The 21,930-nt window shown below is 36.4% G+C and overlaps 1 protein-coding gene across 1 annotated transcript in view; it reads right to left on the minus strand.

Annotated features, from left to right (window-relative positions):
• The window catches only part of LOC149085706 (uncharacterized), a 58,436-nt gene extending 46,205 nt beyond the window's left edge, over positions 1-12,231 (minus strand). Inside the window, exon 1 of the mRNA XM_089232087.1 lies at positions 12,145-12,231. The gene's annotated coding sequence lies outside the window, so the exon portion shown is untranslated. The remainder of the gene's footprint in view (positions 1-12,144) is intronic.
• Between the last annotated feature and the right edge of the window lie 9,699 nt (positions 12,232-21,930).

Raw genomic sequence — 21,930 nt, forward strand, 5'->3', positions numbered from 1 at the left:
CGTCAGCCTTTCAAGAAAAAGCAAGACAGTTTTAAGCAATCCTGAAAAAAAAAAAAGCCATTCCATGGGATAAACAAAAACTCTTCCTAGAATCCAATCAAAAACGCAGCTCTGGATTCCATTCCAAAAGATTTGTCATATGACCATTATAGCATGTTGGAAAATTTATTCTGGAGTTGCGAGAAGCAAATCTTATTTTGCATTTAGAATTCCAAAGAGAAGTGACAATGAACCTCCTACGAAAGAAGGAGGGGTTAATTCGCCGCTGTGGTGGTCGAATGGTTATAGTGCCGGACTCGTGATGCGAGGATCCGGGTTCGAACCCCACAGTGGTGGTCAGCTGAAGTTGGTTTTCTGTGGTTCCCAACTTCAAGGCGCAAATGCGAGCCGATCTCCCCGTTAAAAAGTCTCGCCACAGAGAGCAACAGTCCTACAACGGTAAATCATTCAACCATAACACTTCACTCATAGTTAGTAAAACTGGGGGCAGATGACAGCACTACACATAACAAGCATTACACAGAAACAAACTTTACGTCAGGTTGCACTACACGTACACGCACATTCCCGCATGTACAGATTCGTTGGGGGGTTCCGCGGGGGGGGGGGGTGCATGTATGGTGTAGCAGTAGTAGGTAGGGGCTCGGGGATCCATGATGTTCTTAAGTCAGCCACCTCGTTGGGCAATTTGCCTGTTGTGGTGTTGTATTTGTATTTGTATATGAAATTGATTCCGGTATATATGAAATTGTATTAATTATTCATCCAGGTCCACATTGTCAACTGAAAAAAGATGCCAGGTCATCTGATAGCCATTATGTTGTGTCTGTGACACAAGGATGGGGTGCGGTTTGCCAAAAAACACTAAATGCTACCAATGTGACCAATGGGTCCATCAAAAATGTTTTCCTTCTTTTATTAGAGACATTAGAAAAAAAATTGAATTTTCTGACACATTTTTATGTTAAAAACATTGGTATGTGTTGCGAGTTTGAATTTGTAGTAGAAAATAGAAAATTTTGTGCGATAACTGTACTCCGATAACTGTACTCCAAAAATAAAAAATTGTGAGAATATATACGATACCAGTTTCTGCTTCCACCTCTCCCCAAGTGCCAATGTTCCATTTATGGAACATCGTGGAAAACAAAGAAAAATTTTTTTCTTCAAATTTCAAAGCTGATCTATATAAAGTATATATAGGCATGCAAAAAGGACCTCGAATTCAAAATTTCAAGCAATAAGTGATTTTGTTCATAGTTCGGCCTTTAAACTATAAAGAATTATGTTAGTTCCTAATAATCATTATATCTGATTACATTCAACGGGATAAATATGCAGTTTTCACTGACACAACACACAATAGTAAAAAAATTGAAAGAAAAGTTTCCAAAATGTGAGATAAAATAAGTTATTTGTCAATCAGATGGCACTGGAAAAACTTCAAAAATATTTCATTTGTCTTGGCACTATTATTCATGATCAGTTTGAATGGCATTTTACAGCCACCAGCCATGATAAAGATGCAATTGATGGACTGGATGGAACTGTGAAGCACAGAATTAAAGCTACCTGTTCTAAAAGCATTGACCCGAGAACAGCAGCGGAATTTTACAAACATGCAGAGGATATATGTTCTAATGTCATTGTTAGCTTTGTTGCAAAGGAAGCAATTGAATCAAGAAAACCAAAATTAGATCATGTATGTTCCCCAAATGAATGCAATTCACACCGTACAGACACAAGAAAGAGGCATTTTTTCAAAAGCTGGAGCCATATGAAGTAAAATTCTCACTAGTATCAAAAGATTTAGAAGAATATAAAGAATTTAATTTCATCACTGGAGCACATGAGCAAGCCTCAATAACAAATAAGAGCACTCCAGACAACAAAAATCTCAATGTTAGTGAATGAGTTTTGGTCCTATTTCTTAAGGAAAAAACCAGTACTAAGCATTTTACCAGACAAATTATTCCTTCCTCCAATTTAAAGAAAATAACTAAAGTTTCTAAAATATTAGGCTACAGAAACACCAGAAAATTTTCATAGCCGGAAACATGTGTTGCAGAAATAGAAACACTACTGTGACAAGAATACCCGAACCTTCTTTTGACAAACAGATGCAGTACACATTCTGTGGTTCCAAGTTGTTTTTTCTGAGGTCCTACCTGATAAATTGCAGAAAATTACAACCGGATCTCATTTTGTGAGGCCCCTCTTTTCTTGAGACCCGAGTGAGCCCATGCATTAAGACGGCACTGAATCAAACATAAAACATTCTTCAGAATGATTCAACTTATAGGATACATAACAAAATAGAAAGAATGACTATTAAAGATGAAAACTGTTTCAAAAGATTTTTTTTCCCCCACTCATAAGAGGAAGATATTTCAACATCACTATGAATAAAAAATATGACTTCCTTTTGTGTAATGTGTCACGGTGCAATAAAATTATTTCTATAGAGGTTAAAAAAAATAGAAATATATAGAAAGTTTTGGTTTATTTGGTAAATTTTTAAACATTTTGGAAAATATTACCCAATTTCAAAAATTATCTTAAATACAAAAACTTATTTTTGTTTAATATTAAGATTGCTTATTAGACAAAAATTACAAATGCGGTGCGAGTCACACATGGAAATATGACCTTCACAGATTATATTTTATTGTGTGGTGCATACCTATCAGTTTCTGTGCAACAGGTTGCTCAGGGTGAACTTTTAGGATAAAGAAAACATGAAACTGAAAATAGAATCCTACTGCAATAATGTGGAAGTGAGCATGAATTACACAAGTTCACTGTATTACACAAGCTGTACCTAAACAAGAAATGTATTGAGCTACTGAAAGGGGCAGAGAACATCAAAAGAGGGAGAAATAAGTCAATAATTTTAGGGTACATTAATACTTGAGTGTAAAAATAATGGTTGAAATTTTCTTAATTAGATATAAAATTGCAACAAGTGTTGAAAAAAGAATTGATTCTCTAAGTATAGTGATACGTCGGCTAATGAATGCTTTGTCCTACACATTTTCCTTCTAACAAAAATTTTCCCGCGATTTTTCTGCTTTGGCTAACAAATACAGATTCAGCTAACAAACATTCTCGATGATATAAATGCACACACTAACATAAAATATCTGTGTTGTGAGCTGGATTTTGGCACCAATTATCATGAGAATCACTGTCACTAGGGTGTGATTTACTCATGTCCACCTCGGAATCTTTTTTCAGATGTACCTCTTACTGAAATTCTAGGAACCATTTCATATAAAATGATTAAGCCAAAATATAAAATGCATTGGAAAAAAAAAAGATAGACTATGTTTTCAGAGCACGCATTCTTTCAGTGCAAGACTGAGCACATCATGCTGAACAGTCTGCATGTATCAGACAAAGAAATGAGCTGACCAGTTCACAAATGGATGGGAACACATGAACTCGATTGGGTTGTGTCAACACAAGCTTTATAGTAGACTAAAGCTGGTGCTGGTTGTGTACATAATGTGGAATAAGTAAGATCTTCAGCCATCTCTCATCTTCCTGTATATTCTTCTCATTGTATAATTTTGACGCTATTCATTTTTGTCTTTTTTATAGCATTTCTTGTTATTTTAGAAAACTTATCTTCAAATTTCAGGCAGAACCTGAAACAAATCAAATGATTTCCCATAGAAACCACGTTCCAGCTAACGATCGTGATTGTAGAGTAAATCATCTTCGTTAACCAAGATATCACAGTAATATTAAAATACAATATATCATTGTTAAATCTGACTGTCAGTATCATGGCAATAAAAATCTTTCAGCTACCAGCTTAATATTTATTTGAATAATAAATTTCATAATTAAAATTCAATATCAATTGAAATTACCAATAATTTTATTTTCCAATTTAATCGCTAAATGTAAAAAGGGGTCATGTCTCATTTTCTCAAGTTTTCAGGAGAGGCAAAAAACGTATATCTTCTTCAATAATTTGTTTTCAGTAAACAATTTGATTGCAGTGTAAGTGGAATACATTTAATGAAGCCCTGGAGAGGGGATTTTAAATTTTAATCACTTAAGAATAGCCACGAGAGAGTAGTCTGATACGGACATGACCCTTTTTTTACAATTAAACATTTTAGAGCCCCAATTCCCCAATGAAAATCTCAGGAAAACACATAAATAAATAAATGTACGCAATGAAACAAACTTTATTTAACTTTTTATACTATACAAACTGTCTATTAGACCGGAATTACACTATAAAAGTTTGATAAAAGTTCTTTTATAAAACTTGAAATTACAATCAACTATCATACAGATTATATTTGCGCAAATGCAACCGATAGTCTTATTGGTTGCATTTTTAAAGTTTGATAAAACTACTTTTATAAAAGTTGAAAAATTCAACCAATAAGAGCATTGGTAACATTTTAGCAAATGCAATCGATCACCTTATTGGTTGTATTTTTCGAGTTCTATAAATGAACTTTTATAGTGTAATCCCAGATTTAGACAGGGATCAAAAGTACTCCTCCGGTTGCCTTTCTAATGAGGTAATGGTTGGTGCACTAAAAGTCTGGTCCCAAAAATTGTTATACTCCATTGGGATGTACTTTTTTGTTTTATTCAAGTCGTTCATTTTTTCTTCGGTTATTAGAAGTTTTGTCGATGACCCTTGCTTTGGGGGGTATTATTAGTTGTACACTAGGTTTCCTTAGTGGGAAGATTCATGAGAGCTAATGCCATTGATGTATTGTGCACATTCCACTATATGGGATGAATCTTTGTGAAGAAAAAATTGATGGTATTTGGCAAAGAAAAAGAAACTTTTGTTCTTTTGGAACATTCTTTCCCGTTTTCAAAACTTAATAAGACTTTCTTCTTGCACAGATGGCCACTACATCTTGAAATCTATAATGTCCTGACTTTCGAAGGTAACTCAACAGAAAACCCTGCTGCCACCTGTTAGTGTTCTTGAGAACTACATGTAAAAAAGGGTCGTGTGTGTGTCCTGGACTAGACACCTTTTTACTTTTAATGTTCATTTTTCTTCAACATCTAGCAACGAGACTTGACGCATTTTACCATAAAACGATACGTTGTCATCTGTATTACACGAATCCATCAAAACATAAAAATTGAAAAAGTGTGACATGACCCCTTTTTACATTTAGCGAATCAATTCAAAACGCCAATTTTATTCATAATTGTGATGAATTTGAAGAAAATTGATATTCGGTCGCAGAGTATTCTGTATTTGGTCAAATCACTATTCATCCCATCCCTAAAATCTATTCCCAAATGTTATTTGGTTTCAGTTATTTTTACTCCATAAAATTTTTTCTGACTTCTATCAAATGTTTTACATTTTCTTTGACGTCGCTGGGAACCCAGTCAATGCTTTTTGTCATACCAGGGATCTGTACAAACGCTTTTTTGTGTAGGGTCCTATTTTTGTCAAAATGGTCATTAATTTTGTGAAAAGTGAGTAATTTTCTGCAAAGCAAGGCAATCTAGTTAATTTAACGCAAAAGAAATGAAAAGTCAAGTTCATAGCCTCAGTAATTTGTTTTTGTGAAGGGGTCATTTTTTTGACTTTGAATTAGTGAAGGGTCTTTAAACCATTTCAGCTGGGCAGACCCCTGCATACACTTGACTTGAAAAATTTAACATCCTCAAATAAAGGATATAAGGATTTGGACAATATGTTAAAAACATGTGTAGGCCCCTATATACTTTGATTTTTACTTTAATTACCTTACCAACCTGGATTTGTATCGATAATTATTAAGAAATTTTGTTTTCTTTATTCCAATTTTATTCAGTTGACAGTAATTCTTCAGAATATAACTAATGAATATACATTTAAATATTCATACTTCATTTCTTCAGTCACTGATTTTAATTGAGGCAGTATCATGCAACACATTTTAAGGAATTAATGGGAAAATTTTTTGATCAGGTTTGAGTTTTGACCGCTTGAAGTGGCCGAAACTGGCTGAAACTAATATCAACCAAGCAGGTTTTAACCATGGTTTAGACCACCCCTGGTTAAAACAGGTATAACCCTGATTTCTATCAATGTGGGAAAAATCCAGGAAAAGCCTAAAAAATCATTTTGATCATTTTCAAAAAAAGAAAATATGTGAAGCTCCTAGGAAAAATTTGGCTGCCACCTAATTTCTTTTTTAATTCGCCAAGTCCTGGTGAGAATTAGGAAAAGTGATGTACCTAAAAGTGCCCATGCGCAGGTGTCCTCTTCTCTGTTTTCAAACCTACTACTACTAAACCAGACATGCACCTAGTCCACATTCCTCTGAGGAACTTCTAACAAATTGGTGCATGTTAGAATGTGTGTCCATGTTGTGAACCTAACGTAGTTTATTTCTGCGTATGTTGTTATGTGTAGTGCTCTGCCATCTGCCATCAACTTTTCTAGCCATGAGGGTTTCCAAATCTGGTAACCCTCTCAAAGTCCAGCCAATGTTTAAAAAATAATGCAACAAATAACTCTCTCTACTGGGTGTGACTTCTAAATGCAAAGACTGGGCATTCGCCAAGGGTTCCAAAAATTTAAATGGCACATATGGTAAAACCTCATTAAGTCTTCATTTTTTCCTGTTAGCTTTCATAGATAACAATGGCACTACTATTACCTTACTACACACCAACTCCAGTCATATATCACAATACGAAAATTTCCAACCAGAGGAGTTGGGTGGGAAATGAAGACACCATCTATATCAGTGGTCACCCCAAGCTCAGTAGGTAAAGAACTTGTTTCTGATGTTCTTTCCCCAGGTTCGAACCTGTGGACCTCAACAGCAACCTTCAAGTGGAAGACAAGCATCTTACCACTGCACCATTTGGGCCAGGGTTGGCAGGTTTTTGACGGTTTAAACTGTAAAGTCAAAAACCTCAAATATTGCATTTCAATATAAAAATTCCCATTGGAAATGCACACGTTAATTGCATGTAATATTTAAAGTGACTATGTTATACAAAGAATAAATATTCAAAATATGATTCTAAAATAACTTCCTACTCTCGACAGAATTATTTTGGACAATATATATGCTTTTTTTTCTTATAAAATTTGAATATGAACATGAAACATGAACATTGAAGGGAAAACTATGGAACGATTTGACATTCTGATTTGACATTTTGATTCACAATGATTCTCAACCTTCCAAAATTTCTTCAACTGCTTATATATATGCATTGATATAAACTATCTGCTGTACTCTTTTTACAACAGATAAGTGTTTAAAAAAGTTTATTACATCATGTATGTAATGTTGATTTCTGTTATTATTAAATTATCTAGATAACCACTGATACTTAAAACAATACTCTTATTGCACATAACATTGAAATATATCTAGCGATCAAAATACTAAATTGTAGAAATAAAATGACATTTAATTTGGCAATGCTAGCTTGTATATGTCAAACTTGGTTTATTCTTACTTTTGCACTATGATATAGTACATTTACTAGTATTTATAATGCAATGGTTTTCCAATTGAAGCTGCATTCAAACATGCAAAACAAATGCTTTGGGTATCAAGTCTTGTCAGCTCTGCTTTGGTTGAAAATAATCTTTAAAGCTCTGTGAATTTATACACACTGATCTAAGAAATTTTTAGGTGAAAATAAATGAGTTTAGTTAGTGCATTAACAGTGAGTGAAAAATTTTATATGGAATAAAATTTTGGGCAGATCAGAAAATTTAAAATATCAAAATATATATTTTTCCTCAGTAATTATAATTCTGAATATAAAACCCTTTAATCTAAATAAAAGTAAGTATTTTGTTATTTAACATATCTATCAAGTTAACAAAAACTATTTGACATCATTGACAGTAAGATTTTGATAGTTTTAATACAGAGTTAGTTTCTGGGGTCAAAAACATAACCCTGATGCTCTATTATACATATTTTGAATAAGCAGCTCTAATCCACTTAACAAATTGAACACAGGTAATGAGTAGCTTAGATAAATAAACCATAAAATTATATTTTATATGTTCTAGGCTCTTATGTTGAAGAATTCAAAATTACAAATTCTAATTAATATTTTTTTAATTATGGTAATAAATTAATGTTTAAAAATAAAACATTGTAATATGACAAAAAGTAAGTTTTTCATCATGTTATATACATATTGTGTTCAAAACATTATCAAAAGGCATTCACTTAGGTTTTTGCCAGTTTTCGATGGTCTAAACCAGTTTTTGACGCTTGTCATGTCGAAAACCCAACCCTGATTTGGGTGCTAGATAATTATTAAACCCTCGTTTATTCATCACTAATTTTGGCTAACTCGTTGCTATGGAAAAGTTTGAAAGAAAGAGAGAAACGGATGATTTCTACCTCTCCCTTTAAAGAAACAGCTTGATAAAAGCATTGTCATATGCAACCCTAAAGTCTTATGTACCAAAATGTGGAACAGCTCAAGTAACAAGAATCACGCTGAGGAAGTTCATTTGCCAACTAAAAAACATAAGTTCTCAAAATGTTAGAGACTGTTCCAGTTGGACCTTATTCCTGCATAGGCCCCAACTAATTTAAACAAAATATCTTCGTTGAAAAACCAGACATTTTTTTCGAAGTTGAAGCCTTTTAATGTTTGCTTTTTTCCTGCTCATTTCCCCCCCCCCCCCAAGGAGGGCCGCATTAACCCATATGAAAGCCCTAAGCACTTAAATGATTTTGTTGCCCTCTCCACTTTACTGCATGGCCCTGGGCCTCGTGACAATTAGATCTATTTAAAATTTTCAAGGAGTCATTATCAGTTTGATTATAATTTTTCATATGTAAAATGATAAGCAGGTGTTTTTTTTAAAGGGGGGGGGGGTTTCAGAAAAGTCATTTTTAGTGGGGCCTACGGGTCAGTAAGGTTAAAATTTTCGAGTGTAAGCATGTAAATCGGTAGGCAGGCATTTCTTGCAAGGATAAAGGGCTTTAGGTGTCCATGAAAAGGGACACTCTATTAAACCACTTCATCCTGCTCCTATGCCAGAATTGGACCCTTCATGGTAGGGTCCACAAAAACTTTATTCATCTAGGGGACCCCGACAAACAAGACCTCTCTTGCCAAGCATTAGATTACCTGAAAGTATGCCGAATTATTAAACATAACTGAAATTTTGGCAATAGCACTAACTGCTTAAGAAAATTCACCAATGCTTTCTTTTAAAAACCATCAAAATATCAAAGGTATAGAAAAATAACAGCATATTAAAGCAATATAATCAATCAATCAACTTGATTGCAAAAGTGCAACTAATGTTTAAAAAAATCAAAAAAACACCTCCCTCTATTGGCATTTCTACATGGCAAAGTTGCACATTCAACGCTAGCGAACAGGCAATCTAAATGGCACAGATTCACAGACTAACCTATATTTTGCCAACCTTTTTGATCATCCATGCCCCCCCCCCCCAAAGGCAGGGCTGACAGGGCTCCAGCCAGCACCTCCTAGCAATAGAAGGCCTCCGCACGGGTTGCCATAAACGTCATTAAGACTATCTAGCAAGTTTGCCACATTTTGAAACACAGCATCCTATTACGTTTCTTCTTATTTTGGCATATAATCTTCCTGATTGGCTCAGAAATACTGCATAGTGATTGGTTGTGGGGCACAGAAATCGCCAATTCTGAGCCCGATCATTTCTTTTCCTCACAACGATGATACTGGCACGAGCAGGGAATTTTCCCCCTGAATATTCTGAGGGAAAATGGACTACTTACTGACATCACAAGCAGAGTGCAGAGGCCTCTAGGAGGTGAGGTGCTGCTCCAGCCCTGGGTCCTAAGATCGATTCGCATAATTTTTTTCGCATGATACATTGACTACTGAGTGGCCCACCAAAGGTTCCAGCCAAGCCCCCCCCCCCCCACTACTCCTTTTCTTTCTTTCTTTCAAACTGAGCACAACTAAGGTCTATCACCATCTGTGGGAAATTTTACTACCTAGTGAGTAGTGCCGGAAGTGTAAGTCTGCATACCTAACAGTGTGAGTGTGTACCAAGTGTTGTGTCTGATTTTTCAGAAGTAAAGTGTAATGATTTGAATTACATCTGTACTGTTTGTAGGTCTATCACTTTCTGTGGCCAGACTTTTTAAAGGGGGAATCGGCTCGCATTTGCACCTTGAAGTTGGAAGAGCCACAGAAAACCAACTTCAGCCAACCCCCACTGTGGCAACGGCAACCAACACCACCAATGGTGGGGTTCAAACCTGGGACTTCATGATGCGGGTCCGTCACTATGACCACTTGCCCACCACAGCGGCTCTACAGCCCGTCAGGGATTCATGAAAAGTAGATCTGGTTAAACTTCTTGAGAATAAGCTTATAGATTGTAGAGATGGTATTTTTTCGGCCCAGAATATACTGCGAAATTGGATTTTCAGGATGTTATGCCGAAACTGATATTTGGAAAGAAAAGTGATTTGTCTCCTCCTGGAATCGAACCTGGGTCCTCTTGCATACCAGACAAGTGTACTAACCAATACACTAGAGACGCACTTTTCATACCATCTCTTCATACGAAAATGCCAACTGGAACGAAAATTGCCGTCGTTAACGGAAGCGGCTTTGTCTATACTCAGCGCTTCATGCTACTAATGCAATTCATAAGGGACTGAAAAGTGCGTCTCTGATTTATCGGTTAGTGCCCTTGCCTGGTACGCAAGGGGACCCAGGTTCGATTCCCGGAGGAGACAAATAATTTCTCTTTGCAAATATCAGTTTCGGCATAACATTCAGAAAATTCAATTTCACAAGCTTATGGATTGGTAGGCATATTTATAGCCAGTTAGAGGCCTCAAAAAAAAAATCACGTAGCCCAGGGGCCCATGATGCTTTAAAGATGGTCATTCCCCCCCCCCGACTTTTCAATTGCCCCCGGGGCAATATTGCATGCTTTGGGAAACACTGGACATATCGAACATTTTCGGCCCTTCACGAAGAACACACACAAGGCTTATTTGATCGAAATTATGCTAAATTATTAATAACGACCTAATTTTCCAATTAACTATTCAGGAAAAATTGCCAATGCTTTCTTTTAAAAGCCTTTAGGAATGCAATACTTTAGATATCACGAACAATCAATCAAAATAATACAAATAATTAATTGAATTTAAGGGTTCTACAGTGAAATTCGCAGTCGGGTGTGGTGATGATTCAAAAATCTAAACTTAGCTTTTAGCCTTGCTATTTGATACACAGAACGAACAAGAGCAATTTTTAGAATAAACAAAAACTCACCAATGCTTTTTTTTAAATCCACAGTTTTGATCATCCATGGGATTGCCCCCTACAAAGACTGGGCTGAAAGGGCTCCAGCCCCTGGGTTCTCGTAACTTTGTTTTTTACCACGATAAATTCACTACAGAGAGTCCACGCCAGAGATCCCAGCCAAGGGGCCCTGCTACCCCTGTGGGGGATTTATGAAAAGTAGATATGCTTAAAATGTTCTTGAGTAAGCATATATCGGTACGCAGGCATAGGTGCCTCCAAAAACATCACTCGGCCTGGTGACCCACTGATGCCTAGGACGTCCTAGCTCAAAGCCCTTCCCCTACACTTTTCGATTTTCGCCTAGGGGTACATATTTGGAAACACTAGACTACCCAAATATCTTCGACCCCCTCCACAAAGGGTCCCCACATGAAGCTCATTTTACCCGAGGAACCCTGAACGTGTCTATCAAACTAGAGAACTCACAGCCAACACAATACAATTACCTATCTTGGCGAGCGTTAGATTCCCAAAAATTATGCCAATTAGACATGACTGAATGTGACCCACAATTCAAGAAAATTCGCCAATGCTTTGTTTTAGAAACCATTAGAAACCGCAATAGTTTAGAGATGAAGAAAATAACCAAGTAACGATGCAGGACGAATAAATTAATTGAATTTAATGGACCCTACGGCGACATTAGAAGCCAATGTTGGCGATGATTCGAGAATCTAAACTTAATAAGAGGCATCATGTTACAAACAACAGCGGTTTCTAGAACGAACTCCAAACACAAAACTACGCCGAGATCACTACTATAAATACATTCAAGATAAATCCAAATACAATATAAACTTACTTAAATACGCCGTAAATTACAAATTACGTTACCTTTCAACTGTTAAAATCGCGGCCGAATATTCAAAGAACGATCAAATCACGGACAACATGGCCTCGTGTGCAAATCACAACAAATAAGTCACACTTTTCGTTAGAAAGAAGCGTCGGACTCGTTTCTCACCGATAGATGGTGCCCAAAAACGGAATGATTTTTAGTACTCGTGTCAGACAATAGAGGGCGATATATGGATAACCCATCACAGATAATGGATTAAATACGTTATTTTTATCATTATTTTAATATTTTTTGCCAGTCAAAAACATCCAAACAGTCGATACATTGATTCGGAAAGCCACCGAAACGTGATCTGTACTCGCAATAACTATGGGTTTTCATCCTCTGCTTGTGAACTGGAGTGTGATTATTATACAACAGTGAATGTTACTATGGACTTTTTCCTGAACTGTTTTCAATCCCAGATATACAAAAAAATGTGAGTTTGAATGAAAATGACGAAAAAAGTGGAAAAACTTAGAAATGAAGCTCAAAAATCACTCTGAAGTCAATTATTATTTCAATAAAAGGAAATAAGTTTTTTTCAAATGATTTACTTTGTAATTTTTTTTAGTGTTGCGATTGATGCAGTTTCATAGAAAACTGATATTGTGTAACAAGTGGACATGCAAAAAAGGTTTTTTGAGTATTTTAATCCATGGTTATGGTTTTCCATGCGAATTCATTTGTCTTTTGTCACTTTTAATGGACAAGTATGGTTTCTTGAACGATTAATCGATACAGAAGAAGTTAATTTAATCGATATCGATATAACGTTCATCTGTGACTATTGCAGCTGCGCAATAGGAAAAAAAATTTCCCAAATCCAAATTTTTAAGCAGTGGGAGGGAAAATTCGTGAAAAAATAATAATTTTATTCTTTTTTTTCCATTTTCTGTATTTGTTTCGTCATTTTTTTTTTTTGCATTAGAATCGACGTCGAATTTATCATTCAATTGGAACCTTCTCACCATCGGTTTCAGGGCCGTAGCCAGAACTTTAATTCCGAGGGAGAAACAATAACTTGTTAACAACAAGGGCGTAGCGTGGGAGGGGGGGAGACTTGGGGGTCTGGTCCCCCCGAAATGTGAGAAAATGACCGAAAAAAGGGAAAAAGATGGCTAAAAATCTGTTGATCTATTACTTTGGTCCTTCCCCCCCCCCCGAACGAAAATTTCTGGCTACGCCCCTGGTTAACAACCATGGGTGGAGATACGGGGGGGCGTACGGGGGCTTGATCCCCACCCCCAGACTCAAAGGTGGAGTAGACTGATCTAATGTATATATGAATTGACATCATCATCGTGCCCCCCCCCCCTCAGCAATAATGGCCGTGCCCCCCAGACTTCCTAGTCTATCTCCGCCTATGTTTACAACAATGTTATAAACAATAATAACTGATGTTTCTGGGGCGGGAGAGGGGATTAATCAAAGTGGCAGAGAACGATAAAATTAAACATATATATGTTATTTCATATAAATTAGCGATTCGCCATCATTTTGAGGAGGAAGAACTCGCCCCCACACCTTCCCCATTGCCGTGTAGGCCCATCGCCATTTTTACGTTTTATGCAAATTAAATCGTTCTTCTGTGAATACCATCGGACAGACCCACAATTCGGGGTGTGCGGTTGCACCGGGCCACGCGTTTTTGGGACCAACGCACTTGGTATATAATAATAATTTCTTTCATAAACCATAAATTCTGAAATTTCATCAAAATTCTGGAATTATTTCATTGATAAAAAAATTCTGAATTTTCATCAACTCTAGAAATCTACATTTTCATCTAGAAAGAAACAATTCTGTAATTCTGCATCTTAATTAATTCCAGAATTATTTTCTTCATAAATTCTGAATTTCCTCCAAATAGTTCCTACAATTGTTTCTTTAATAAATTCTGAATTTTTACCAGTTTTTGTGGTTTTTTATTCTGTAATTATTTCTTTCATTTATTCTGTAATTATTTCTTTCATTTATTCTGTAATTATTTCTTTCATTTATTCTGAATTTTCATCAATTCTGGAATTATTTCTTTCACCAATTCTGGAATTATTTCTTTCATTTATTCTGAATTTTCATCAATTCTGGAATTATTTCTTTCACCAATTCTGGAATTATTTCTTTCATTTATTCTGAATTTTCATGGGAACTGTAATTATCTCTGCCAATTATTTTTCTTATTTTCATGTTATCGATTATGAATTTTAATTAGTTTTCAGGCAATTTCTAAAGGTTCTAAGGTCCTAATTTTGATTCGTTTTTGAATAACTTCTTTCATCAATTTAAAATTTTCTTCAATCCGAATTTCATGAATTATTTTTAATTTATATTTAATTGTGTCTACAATTTTTTTGTATGGATATTTTTCAGCATTCCTGTATATTTTGTAATAATGTATAAATTTTGTGGGCATCAATTTCTCCTATGCCACAGAATAAACAAAATAAACGAAAGCGTCGTTATATCCGAGGTTGTAGTGTTTTTATCGACGATGTGTTTATTAAAATTATTTTCTATGGGAATCAACTGGGACTGCCATGGCCCCATATTCTGGAGCACGGCCCCCAGTCTGAGATCTTTGGCGGACTCCCAAGTCAGGCATTTCGCAGGCCCTTCTATAGTAAATATATTGCACCAAAAAACAAAAAATTATGGTAATTGACCTGGGTCTCAGAGCTTGTTAGCCCTGTTAGCCCCAACCTTGCGGGGCCATGGGCTACCGCAAATTATTGACGTTATAACCGCCGAGAAGCAAATCCTCGGATGTAAGAACAATGAGGCAACTTTTTCTCATCCAAGCTCATGAACTCCTTGAAATCTCTCAAAAGACCCTTCTTGAGATCCATGGGGATGCTTGCTTGAGAACTCCTGCCTTAAATGTAAAAGTCCTTGACACCTTTGTCTGAAGAATGACAATGGTCCGATGATAAGGTCAATTAAAGAAAAATTAAGTACTGGTATCTTCTACACACAAGGGCAGAGAGGCGTACGCGGGGGTAGAGGGGCATGGGGGCTCGTGCCACCTCCAAAAGTTAAAAAAAATAGTAGAATTAATCATAAAAGATATTACATAAAAAAGAAATACCTTCTTATGCTACTTCAGTAAACTTCAGTTAATTTAAATTCTTTTTGAAGGTTGGTAACTCAAAATTTCGTTGGAAGAAATTCCTTGTGCTCCCCCCCCCCCTCGTCCCACAAAGGTTCAATATTGCGTTCGCCCCGTAAAAGGGAATATAGAATGGATCTACCGTAATTGCAAAAAGCAACTAGCAACTGGAATTTCTTTGTGTACGCCGTTTCTTTTGGCGCTTGCACCTGCTTATTAACCAGTCAACTGTCCAATCCACTAAAACCGTGATGTCAGATTGGAGACTATCGTAAACAATAACGAATTTTATTGCTTTCAGAACAGTTTTTATACCGTCTTTTATTTATGCAATCATCAAGATAATAACGGACTAACAATATATACCCAATCACACGCGTTGTTCCAACTCTATAAAATAAATAGAGTTGAGAGAAAACGCTTGTTTTCTCATTTCTTGTTGGGAACTTGTATAGTCTTAGGGCCGTATTCACCGACATGGTTTAAACTGTAGTCACAATTTTTTCATAAGAGATCAATATAGATTGGTTAAAAACCTGAATTTAACCAATCCGTGTCGATCTCTTATCAAAAAATTGTGACTACAGTTTAAACCATGTCGGTGAATACGGCCCTCACTCACACACTTTTTCACGCAAATGAGAGAGAGGGAGGGAGGGAGGGAGAGAGAGAGAGAGAGAGAGAGAGGCACACACACACAAATATTTTTATTCTCTCACTTTACAAATTTCCTCTGTAAAGCCGGGATTGTACTATAAAAGTTTGATAAAAGTTCGTTTATAAAACTAAAATGTGACCAACAAGCGTATCCTTTTGCCAATAGGCTTATTGGTTGTTCTTTTCTTCAAGATTTGTAAATGATTTTTCATGGTACATTTATAGTGTAATCCCAGCCTTAAGAAAAATAATAATTAATACAGTATTATCACAAAAATGAGAAACTTTGCTTGGTTTTAATTTATACAAAAATAATTAATATACTGTACAGGGTGGATGAAAAGTCCGTGACATATTTTAAAAATGAATAAAAAATCAACCAATTGACATAAAAAATGTAGGGGGGGGGGAGTTAGCGCTAAAATACTTATATAGTGTGGTTTTTTTTGACAAATTTGAAAACAAATTGTGCGAATTTCACTCACAGATGGCACTGTATCATGAAAAATCCACCATAACAAGCAAAATACGGCATAAATACAGTGTATATGGCGCCAGAGGCGTCGGAAGTGTTTTAGACAATTGAGTGCTCGACTTGATCTCAAAAAAAGGAAATTCGTATTTCTGAATTACTTCTAGGGGTGCTACAAAATACTGTGGGTGCTCTAGCACCCAATGCACCTCCGGCTCTGATGCCACTCGGTGTGGTAGCGCCAACATGTTCTTCAACCGCTGGTCCGCGGACCGGTGCCTGTCCGAAGGAATTTCCTGCTGGTCCACTATTCATGTTGCCGTAACATAATTTTCGATCTAATAAATAAAATATAATACGTCTCTGCATACCGTTTATATATATTTTTTCCCAGTCCTCAAATTATTTTTACAATTTGTGTATTTTTTGTCGGTTGGCAAAATTGTCTCTCCTACGTATGCGTTTTTTACCTGTCCAAAATTTTCCTCTTACTTATTAATTTAATTTTTTTGCCAGTCCGCAAACAATATCTACAAATTATAAATTTTGTATAGCTCACAAATTATCCCCCCCCCCTCCATTTATTCACGTTTTGCTAGTCCACAAAACATTTCTCTCATTTCTACCCGTGTCCGCGACTGGGCCGTCTTATGAGCATCATGGGTCCCCGGGTACAACGATTTATCTGAGGCCCTACTTGGCGAATTCTCGAAAATTTGAACCGGTTCTCATTTTTGTGAGGCCCCTCTTTTCTTTGGGACCCAGGCCGTGCACGGGTGAGCCCATTGCGTTAAGATGGCACTGGTCCGCGAACATTTACGCCTATTTCCACCGGTCCACTGGCGTAAAAAGGTTGAATAACCCTGGTTTAGATGTAGCCCGAGCTACATGGGCGGAAATACGGGGGAGCGTCAAAGGTGGAGTCGACTGATCTAATGTACATATATGTACATTTATATATGTAATTATGATCTTAATTAGCATCAGGATCGTTGTGATCGATAAATGACGAGCTTTCAAATTTATAAAAATTGCTGAATTCGCATTTTTACTAATTTTCATGAAAGTTACTATAAAATAATAAGTTACTATAATTTATAAATGTTAGCTTTTACCGAAGTGCTTGGTAGAAGCCCGAAATGTATACGTTTTCAAGTGCATTTCGGGCTTTTACCAACTCGACTTGGTAAAACCTAGGATTTACCACTCTTCGGGCTTTTACCGTAACATATATATGAATTAACATCATCGTGCTCCCCCCCCCCAGCAACAATGACCGTGCGGCACGGTCAGGCTCTACTACTAAATCAGACATGCACCTCGTCCATACTCTTCTGCGGAACTTCTAACGAATCGGTACCTGTTGAAATGTGTGTGTGTGTATGTATAGTGAACCTTCCGAAGTTTGTTTCTGTATAACGCTTTTTTGTTTGTTATGTGTAGTGCTGCTAACTGCAATCAATTTTTTTTAACTATCCGAGTCATCTCTGCAATTCGGAATTTGGTCCAAACTCTTGCCCAATGAGCACATCGAGCTTTGGCCAGGCATCTCTGGCAACTTCGCGAAATGGCCGGCCAAAGTCCTAATCATTTCTGCAATTCGGACTATGGCCAAAACTCTTGCCCAATTCGCGAAGTTGCCGGCCCCGTCGTGAATTGGCCGCACTTCGGCCTTTGGCAGTAACATCTGCACATTTGACATGCAAAGCGTCAAAAAACGTATTTGAAGATAATTCCAATGATCACTCCTCTAGGAGTTTAAATTCATAATGATAGGGTAATAAGTAAGTCATAATTTTCTGTATTATCGGAGTCATGAGCACCGCTAATGTCTATCGTAGATGAGCACCCATAAAGCTGCTCTCAAATATGCTTTTGCACAAATCAACATTACACCAGTTCTTGGATCTTTTAAGTGGTCAAACATGAATAGTTTGCGATGACTGAAACGAACATATGGGATGCTCTTTGGGTATTTCAGTGAGCACCTATATGCGCACAAGCAACAAGTCGAAGGTTTTTGATCTAGTAAATTGAGTTATATGTCCCGTATATTTCCAATTAGGCTATATAGCTACAACATTTATATTACCGAAGAAATTCATTAATTAGGTATAATGTATTTAATTTATGGATAGAGAGGAATATAGAAAAAAATTTCCATATATCAAACAATATTTTGCGTTTCACTGTTACTGTGATTGTTTAAACTGAATGCATTCTTGTAAAAAAAAAATATTCGAAAGCACAACAGTGAATTATTCTTCAGTTTTGGATTGTCGTCCGTCCGGTGAAGGAGAATTTCTCAAGACCTCCTTTGTTTTATCAATTAGGTAATCCCGCTAAATGTAGGTATTGATAGTTCTTTTATTTTCAAATGTAACTATTTCACTGTCTTTAAATATGACGTGTACGAAACCTAATATATTTATTTGTTTTTCCAGTTGGTAGATGAATGGCAGGTCCGGAAACCTGCTGAAGAGGTTCGACCGACAAGTCGTGTCTAAGGATCCCCGTTCGGGTAAGGAAACATAGTCGTTTTAGTTATCAATTAATATGTTTTATATTTTATACTATAGTTAGAATTCCCATATTTTGCTCTTCCTTATGGATAAGAGCGGTTTTTTTTATGTATGGGGGAAAGGCTTTTGGTAGGATTGTATGTGTTTCCCAAAGTGGGCAATACCTAGGAATTCCCAAAGAGGGAAATGTGAAATGGTCCGGGAGAGGAGGGTCTGTAAAAGTTACCTTGATTCAGGGGCGATGAGAGGAAAAAAATTGAAGTTTGGTAAAAAAAACCGATTTTGTTAGTAGGGGTAATTTGTAGTTGAAGCACATGCTTTGGTACGAATCTAGTGCAGTGGTAACTATTAAGTGACTAGGAAAGCGGTCTTTAAACTTTTTTAAATACCAAGCGGTGGTTTGTGCCTATTGTTATCAGAAAAGCACCCATACGCAACTTGGACATGTCCTCAGATATAAAATAAGTAAAACGTTAATTATGCAAGTTGAGTAAGATGCTCAATTGGTGATTGTCAAAATGTGGTGCTCAATCAATAGTTTGCATCACGAAATCAGAATCGAGTACCTTTAGGTGCTTTAGTGTGAGCACCGTAGTTACAGCTAAATCCTCGGTAGAAGACGGATGTAGGGATTTCTCGTAAAAACTTGACAAATATGTCTTAAATTAAACTAAATATATTGTAACGCCAAGTAAATCAAACCTTTATCGTTGAAGCTGCTAAAGTTTTCTTTGACCATAAGCATAATGCGCCTAAATAAATGTCTGGAAGCTTGTTTTCCGAGGAAATTTTTAGCTCGTGGCTTGATTCAGAACCCTGGCGTTCCTATGTGTTTTCAAACGTCACGGAACCCTTAGTTACAACTTTTTTTTTATCCGGGGTCCAATGCTGATCTCGGAAGGGCTTTGGGGAAACACAGATAATCATTGAAAATATCATTTTACCCGGGGTCCGTCACCGAAGGGGGTTAGCTCACCAACCCCTCGGTGAGTATTAAAAAAAGAAAATGTCGGACACTGCTATTCAGAATCGCTGTTTTGTTTTGAGTAAACCTTGTATGCGCTGCGTGACTCGTACTGCTCTCGCCAGCCAGAAAAATTAAGATTAATGCAAGTGTATACGTACACATCTTTTTAAATTCAACCTATGTTGAAGGCTGTTTTTCATTTGATGTATAATAAACCCTTTTTACAGCTAACTGCTGTACTTTCAATGACGTAGCATTACACTCCTTATAAGAATTATTTGTTATGAACCGGATTTTCATTACAACGAATGACTTTTAGCCCCTATTAGTCCGTTATAACGAGTTTCTACTGTAAATTAATGATCAGTCAAATATTTTATTGGTTAAACCAGTGGGAAAATCAAAAAGTTTAGAGATGTTTTTATACTTTATTTGAATATAGGATACATTATAGAGCAGAACAATGAAATACGGATTCGTGAATCAAATATCTTTGTGGAAATTTAAGTGATCATAATTTCTCCTACCACGACTTACGTAATTGATAGCCAAGTTGTGTTACCGTATTCCCTGGCATTAGTCGGCATGCCATAAATTTCGAGAGATACCTGGTTTCTGAATATTCGGGTCTGGTCTGTTCCCGCCATGCTGGGAAAAACGAGGTTCGCAGTAAGCATTCGACCAGATAATGAATTTTTAGAGTAAAATTGTTTAAGAATTTTTCCAGAATCTGTGACTCGCATCTCCCGAAATGAAGGAAAATACGGGTATTCCTGGAATGCTGGTTTACCTCGCTGTTTCCCGGCATGCTGGCTAATACGGAGAGATGCGGTGCATGTACATAAAAACAAATATTAATCTTTATTATTTTTTGGCTCTGAAAATATTGGGGATGGGTAACTGGGGATCCTTATATCACATTGAATCACCAAAATGCATTTATTAATAGATGATAATTCGATATGTCATATTACAATAGATGCTATCTTGAAGAAGATAATCGTCTCGAAGTACAACATCCTTGCTGAGGGAGGACATCGAAGAAGATACTCCATCTTGCTGAGGGAGGACATCGAAGAAGATACTCCATCTTGCTGAGGGAGGACATCGAAGAAGATACTCCACCTTGCTGAGGGAGGACATCGAAGAAAAGACTCCAACTTGCTGAGGGAGGACATCGAAGAAAAGACTCCATCTTGCTGGGACCTTTTAAGGAAGGGGGTGAGCTCAATCCATGTAGCTATTATCGCTATCCATAATTTAGTGTAAGATACTCAAAATATTTGATACGCGTAAACCAGTGGTTCCTAAAGTGAGCAATATCGCCCTTTGGGAAGCAATGAAATGGTTCGGGAAGGGGGCGATCGGAGTTACGGCTGCGTGTTGGTTTGTGTTGGGGAGCGATGAGAGAAAAAAAATTTCGGAAGAAAGGGGTGATGAAGCAAAAAGTCTGGGGTAACTCTGCCATAGAATAATATTATTTTCCAATAAATTTATCAATAACTAATTCGGGGTTTAAGTTAACGTAAGTTTTCTTATAAATCGGGTAAACAATTTCAATTAGTGTTAAAGATGGAAAGTTCAATGTGTTTACCAAGTGCCAAAGCGTATTCCGTTCAGTAAGAAGAGCGTGAGTTGTAATACTCACGAGTTCGAGTAAAATTGAAACTCTATGGGCAAAAGTACAAAACATACATATATATTCCCAAAATAAATCACACGAGTGCTGAAGAGAACTAATGGTGGATAATAATCTATAATAAAGTTATAGTCATGAATAATTTGATAACAAACCAAAAGAAAAGTGAAGTAATCAAATAGTCCTCACATATTCCCTGATCTGGAGACTAAAGTGAATTAACAGAAAAGACCATAATATACAAACAATGTAGAACAAACTCACCTGATTAAAAATAAACAGGCTTAAACCTTGATTATCATATCAAAATGCATTCCTAAAATTTAAAAAAAAAGACAAAGCAATTTATTTATTGTAACGAATAATTTTAATTTGTTTCACAATAAACACACACTTTTGTCAAATTATTCAAGTTA

The sequence above is a fragment of the Pholcus phalangioides genome, unplaced genomic scaffold (genome assembly GCF_987345545.1).
Source record: "Pholcus phalangioides strain wild (caught in Gottingen) unplaced genomic scaffold, Ppha-v1.0 ptg000005l_1, whole genome shotgun sequence".
NCBI lineage: Eukaryota > Metazoa > Arthropoda > Arachnida > Araneae > Pholcidae > Pholcus > Pholcus phalangioides.